The sequence below is a fragment of the Pseudophryne corroboree genome, chromosome 5 (genome assembly GCF_028390025.1).
Source record: "Pseudophryne corroboree isolate aPseCor3 chromosome 5, aPseCor3.hap2, whole genome shotgun sequence".
NCBI lineage: Eukaryota > Metazoa > Chordata > Amphibia > Anura > Myobatrachidae > Pseudophryne > Pseudophryne corroboree.
Window position 1 is genome coordinate 560,645,631 of NC_086448.1, and position 7,015 is coordinate 560,652,645.

At 44.4% G+C, this 7,015-nt stretch overlaps 1 long non-coding RNA gene across 1 annotated transcript; it reads right to left on the reverse strand.

Annotated features, from left to right (window-relative positions):
* Positions 1–3,405: 3,405 nt before the first annotated feature.
* LOC134929220 (uncharacterized) lies at positions 3,406–6,133 on the reverse strand. The gene is made up of 3 exons (XR_010178393.1): positions 5,870–6,133; positions 3,936–4,053; positions 3,406–3,846 (listed from the first exon to the last, which is right to left on the reverse strand). It is a non-coding gene; the product is annotated as an uncharacterized LOC134929220 (long non-coding RNA).
* Positions 6,134–7,015: the final 882 nt, after the last annotated feature.

Below are 7,015 nucleotides of genomic sequence, written 5' to 3' on the forward strand. Positions count from 1 at the left end.
AAGGGACATCCTGCGTGACACTGCAGTGCCACTCCTAGATGGGCCCGGTGTTTGTGTCGGCCACTAGGGTCGCTAATCTTACTCACACAGCTACCTCATTGCGCCTCTTTTTTTCTTTGCGTCATGTGCTGTTTGGGGAGGGTTTTTTGGAAGGGACATCCTGCGTGACACTGCAGTGCCACTCCTAGATGGGCCCGGTGTTTGTGTCGGCCACTAGGGTCGCTAATCTTACTCACACAGCTACCTCATTGCGCCTCTTTTTTTCTTTGCGTCATGTGCTGTTTGGGGAGGGTTTTTTGGAAGGGCCATCCTGCGTGACACTGCAGTGCCACTCCTAGATGGGCCCGGTGTTTGTGTCGGCCACTAGGGTCGCTAATCTTACTCACACAGCTACCTCATTGCGCCTCTTTTTTTCTTTGCGTCATGTGCTGTTTGGGGAGGGTTTTTTGGAAGGGACATCCTGCGTGACACTGCAGTGCCACTCCTAGATGGGCCCGGTGTTTGTGTCGGCCACTAGGGTCGCTTATCTTACTCACACAGCGACCTCGGTGCAAATTTTAGGACTAAAAATAATATTGTGAGGTGTGAGGTATTCAGAATAGACTGAAAATGAGTGTAAATTATGGTTTTTGAGGTTAATAATACTTTGGGATCAAAATGACCCCCAAATTCTATGATTTAAGCTGTTTTTTAGTGTTTTTTGAAAAAAACACCCGAATCCAAAACACACCCGAATCCGACAAAAAAAATTCGGTGAGGTTTTGCCAAAACGCGTTCGAACCCAAAACACGGCCGCGGAACCGAACCCAAAACCAAAACACAAAACCCGAAAAATTTCAGGCGCTCATCTCTAGTATTAATGGCACTATACTGGAATCTGCCGAGGAGGAAAGGGATCTAGGAGTCATTATTTCAGGTGACTTAAAGACAGGTAAGCAATGTAACAAAGCAATGAGAAAGGATAGTCAGATGCTTGGCTGCATTGGGAGAGGAATCAGCAGCAGAAAGAAAGAAGTAATAATGCCATTGTATAGGTCATTGGTACGGCCTCTTCTAGAATACTGTGTTCTATTCTGGAGGCCATATCTTCAAAAGGATATTAATACATTAGAGATTGTATAAAGAAGGGCAACTTATACCCCTTTTCCACTAGCTGTTTTTACCCGTGTTTTTGCACGGGGGCGCGCATCGACACGGGTTTTTAGTAGGTGGAAACGGGTCAACACAGGTTGAGTGACCCGGGAATCCTACCCGGCTATTTACCTGGGTAGAACACGGTAATGACACGGATAACGGTGCAGTGGAAACGGTCATTACATTTCAGACCCGAGTAACGCTCTGAGACGCTGATTGGTGCTTCTGGGGCACTGGAAGATGATGTCATCCCTGGGAGACATGCTGGGCACTTGCAGGCACCGCAGCAGCAAACAAACAAACGCTGATGCACATCTATTGCAGCAGCTACAACACTACGCTGGGCACATGCAGGCATTGAGGCAGCTTGCAAACAAAACTCTCTGAAGTCACGCTGGGTACATACAGATATTTTTATTGCAGCAGCTTCCAAACAAACACACTATACAGCAGCAGAAGCTCCAGCACAGCTGGCTAGCCATACCTGGTCAGAAACAGAGATCAAAGAGCTGCTTAATATTCGGGGAGAGGAAGAAATTAGAAGGCAGGTGACTGGAACAGTTAAGGATGCTATCGTCTACAAGAACATATCCCTTATGCTGGCAGAAAGGGGCATCCAAAAAACTCAGCAACAAGTCGTTAATAAATTGAAGGCACTACGCAGACAATTCACCAAAGTACACAACCATAACCGCAAGAAAAGTGGTGCTGGGCGTATGGAGTGTGCATATTATGACCTATGCTATAGTGTCTTCGGCAAAACTGCGATAACAAATCCCATAGCACTATCGTCATCCAGCTCTGCCAGTCGCCAGATGTCAGTCGACGAGGACTGTGACGAAACACAGCACAGCCTTCCCAGCTCACAATGCAGCCCATCATCCCCGCTGCTTATATCGGACAGCAGTTTTGAAGACTCGACCGTCAATGATGATTCCATCAGTGCCACTATTGAGGACGTACCACAGTCTCAGGCGGAGACGTCGCAACCCCCCAAGACCACGACTTTGCGCTCAAATAGTAAGTATTACCATTACAAATACAGTTGCAGCAGTCCCTATACAAAATCTATGTAAAGGCATGGTAATGTTGCAGAGTATAGCTAGTGTGCAGGTGGGAGAAGGCCACAAACACGTATATGCTACCACTGCTATTTGTTAATAGAATCATGGTAATGTTGCAGAGTATAGCTAGTGTGCAGGTGGGCGAAGGCCACAAACACGTATATGCTACCACTGCTATTTTTATATTGTTGCTTACATTCTGTTTCATCCCCTTCACAGTCTACAACGTTCCACAGCGGAAAAAGAAACTGAACAAAACAGAACAAACGGTCAGAGCAATAAAGTCCATTATCGTGGATCACCTGCGTGAGGCGGATAGTGAGCTCAATGCCCAGGAAGATGCACGGCTTGAGAGATTTCTTGCGTCAGAAAAAGAAATGCATCAAACTTGTATGAGGCAGTTAATGACCATGCATGATAGGCAGATGAAATTTTTTGAACACACGTTTGCACGTACCATAGGGAATACCACACAAGCACAACAGCAAGACACAGCCTACCCACAGCACCCATATGGTCCATACAACTATGAGCCTCCCTCAAATCCCCCAACACAAATCCCGCAATCCTCAGAATATCGGGTATATAGACAATTGCCTTAGAGCAGTGGGTGATAAAACAATGTTTGTGTTTTAAGGTTCTGTTTGCACTGTATCCTCAACCCTGATACCTACAAATCCAAACATTATTTTGATTTTACAGAGTGCCCTGTTGGCACTTTAAACTTTTATATTGTTACCTCAGAAAATGGGCAGTGGGATCCAGATATTGGGGTTACCTTTTATATTGTTACCTCAGAAAATGTGCGGCAGTGTGATCCAAATATTGGGGGTACCCCGATACCTGCCAAACCAAACATTAGGTTTTTTTTTACAGAGTGCCCTGTTTGCACTTTACTCTTTTATACTGTTACCTCAGGGCAGGTGTCTTCACCATGTGGCCCTCTAGCTGTTGTGGAAATACATAGCAACACATGCTGGTACATGTTGTTCCACAACAGCTGGAGGGACACATGTTGAAGACCCCTTGCGTTATGTGGAATTTTACAGTGTCATGTTTGCACTTAAATATTTTATATTGTTACCTCAGAAAATGTGTGCCAACTGTTTAAAAGAAAACATATAATAACATAACTTTTGAACCAAATTTTTATAACTGAAAAACAAAATAAACAAAAATTGTTTGCACACAAAAACTTGTCTGTCTTCTCTACTGCAACATTGTTTGAAGATTAGCTGCAATGGTGGCCCTTATGCACTCGCTGGCAGCGTCATGCCCCCCCCACCAAGCCTGGTGCATCATGTACAGTGACCCCCGCCCCATGATCATGTACATTCCACTCGGGGAGAAAGTTTTCCTTTTGAATCTCACATATGTTATGGAGAATGCAGCAGGCTGCTACTATATCTGGCATTATTTTCAAGTCCACATCATTCCTCTTCATGAGGCAGCGCCAGCGTCCTTTTAAACGACCAAACGCATTCTCCACTGCCATACGGGCCGAACTTAGGGCATGGGTATATGATGTCTGTTCGGGGGATAAGTGAACATGCTGGGTGTAGCCCTTCATTAGCCAGCGCTGTAATGGGTATGCTGCATCACCAATGAGGTGGACCGGGATGTCCACACCATGTACGATCACAGATTTCTGTTAATAAAACATTAATATTATTACAGGGATAAAACTTGACTATTGGTTTATGGGCGAACATTAGTTTAAGTAGTAAATAATCTTACCTCTCGAGGGAAAAGCCATCCACCAAGCTTGTCCTCAGCAATACTGTAAAGATCGGAGTTGGCGAGAACCCTTGCATCATGTGACCGTCCGGGCCACCCTATGAAGACAGCTGTGAAACTAAAAATAAAGGTTTATGCATTATCATAAAACAGGCCAAGCCTATTTCAAACACATTAGTGAAACAGTGCTTACCAGTATTTGTGGTCCACTACAGCTTGCAGAACAATGTAATGCCAACCCTTACGATTGTAATAGTCTGCTGGGTTGTCACGGGGGGCAATGATGGGGATGTGGGTCCCATCTATGGCACCAGCACACTGTGGGTAGCCACGCTTCTTAAACCCTTTTATAGTCGCATCTAGCCGCTGTCCTTGTGGCAAGGAAATAAAGCGATGGTACATGGTATCCAGCAATGCCCGCGTGACCTGGTAGACAATCTTGCAGACCGTGCCAATCCCTACTCCAAATAAACTGGAAACTGTGCGATACTCTCCAGGGGTAGCATACCACCAGAGAGCAATCGCTAATCTCCTGGCTGGCTCAATGGGCTTCCGGAACCTGGTGGTCTGCATGGTTATTGCGGGGGACAGTAGTTCCAAAGCATACTCGAATGTAGCGCGAGACATCCTGAAGTTTTCCATCCACTGCTCCTCCTGATATGCTAGAATGGTCTGCATGAATGCTTCTCCATGTCTGCGATCTCTCCCCCACATTCTTCGGCTTGGTGTAGAGTTCATTGTTATGAGAGAAATAACAACAGTGGATGATATACGCGCTCTCCACCTTTTCAAATATTTGCGTCGATAGGTAGCCCTCTCTGCAAAGAATTGAGCTCTCCTTCTCCAGCTCTGCAGTAGGTAGCACAAGGTGAAAAGCTGCATCAAGCTGTCTGTAGCAGAAATAAGCAGCAGTAAACTGCAAACAGTCTGCGACTCCATGCTAGACACAGCTACTGCACCGGCGTCCATTGCTGCAATGCTGTGAGCAGGCCCCACCCCTCCCTTTTGGTCCTTTTGATGACATCATCTTGATGAGACAGTAAAAAGTCCATTTGTAATGACAGCAATAGGCTTTTACAGAGCTTACCCGGGTTAGGTGGAAACAGATCAGACACGGGAATAACCCGTGTCGAAGTGTAGTGGAAACGGGGTGGCCGACACGGGTTGTAGCTGTGTTAAACATCCCGGATCGGACACGGTACTTAGGTGGAAAAGGGGTATAAAATGGTGCATGGCCTACATCACAAAGCATACCCAGAAAGATTACAAAACCCTAATATGTATAGTTTGGAGCAAAGAAGGGAAAGGGGGGACATGATAGAAACTTTCAAATATATCAAGGGTTTTAACAAAGTCCAGCAGGTAAACAGTCTCCATATGAAGAGAAGCAATAGGACACGAGGACATGCACTGAGACTAGAGGGGGAGGGGGGGGGAGGTTCAGTGGAATAGCCTCCCATCAGAGACAGTAGAGCAATTTAAACATGCATGGGATAGACATAAGGATATCCTTACAAAGAAATAAGGATCAAATATGTTTTGAGATAGAAATACGGTTAAAAAAAGGGCAGACTAGATGGGCCAAGTGGTTCTTATCTGACGTCAAATTCTATGTTTCTCCTGTGTCTCTGCCTGCACTGCATACTGTCCTGCTCACATTCTGGCAGCCTGGTTCTGCTGCTGCATAAGAGGGAAAGCTAGTGGTGTCAGTGTCCACCAGCCAGGGTGCCCCTTGACAGTGGGGCTTGGGGTACAGTATGTCCTACATCCCTCCCTTAATCTGTCTATGCTTTTGCTCGTGATCTTTTACCATGATAGTTTGAGCCTCACTCAAAGATGGACACTAATGCAGCCGTGACAACATCTGTTTACTCAGCGCAACTGCGTATTTAAGCTAATGCCATAGTTGAAGAAAATCATACAAAGACACCCACCTGCTGCGGCTCTAATCCAGCACTTTGCGTAAAAAGGCAGACCATCTGCACCATTCGTCCACACATCTGAAATTGTCTCTTTCTGCATCCCCCCAGTGGTAACCATCATGATATAATCATATGCAGACTGAAAACATTGGCTGCTTGCGTATGAAATCCGCATTGCCTCCACGGGCCTTTATCACTTATAAAATACACTACTTTATAATTTTCCATTACCAGTGTGACTACAGAGCCCAAGATAGGGAGACATGCAATAGAGCATGAATTCTATAGTTTCCTCTCTCAGCTAGTGATTCACTGGTTATTTATAGATAGATCAAGTGCGCTGTCAGAAGCAGCTGGTAGAGGAATGGTAAATATGTAAAACAAAAGCAAGAATGTACCAGCGCTGGCTGTAAAAGAACATAAAATGGACTTTTAAATAATCACAATTTATTAAACTACAATGTATATCTAGATAAAAAATTGCGAAAGCCCTCACTCAATCACTGACCGACTGACTGATCACTAAGGGGGTTATACAGAAATTAATGCAGATTGCTGCATATATGCTGCCAGATCTGCGTTCATCTCTGCACATGCAAGGCCGCCCAGCATGTGTGGGGCTGCTTTCCAATGCGTCCACAATCTAATTGCAAATGCATCAGATTTAAGGTTGACCCCTGGCAGTGCAGCCAGTCGGTCAGCAGCCTTTTTTTTTTAAATGGCTGCATGTGATGTGACATCACGCAGTCATCCCCGTGCCGGATTTGAGAGGGCACCGAGAACTGTGCCCATTTCCTCGGCCAGCTGCTCCTTCACCCCCGCCCACCATGATCACCTCCAGCACCGAAAAATGGAACAAATTTGTTTCTAAATGAAATGGCACAAGTAGGAATTAATTTTAAAAAATTAATTACTGACCACTATTACTACACTAAGTGATACATTTAATTAAAAAAATACCTAAATTAAATAAATAAAAAAATAAATGTAAAAAAAACATAAAAATTGGGTTAATCAAAAAAACTAATATAACATGGACTGAACATTTAAAAAAAAAGTTAAAAAACGTTAATTTCAAATTGCAATCATTTTTTTAAAATATACTTTTACCTGATACAGAAACTATATAATTAGACCCAAATAAAAATTTTAAAAAGT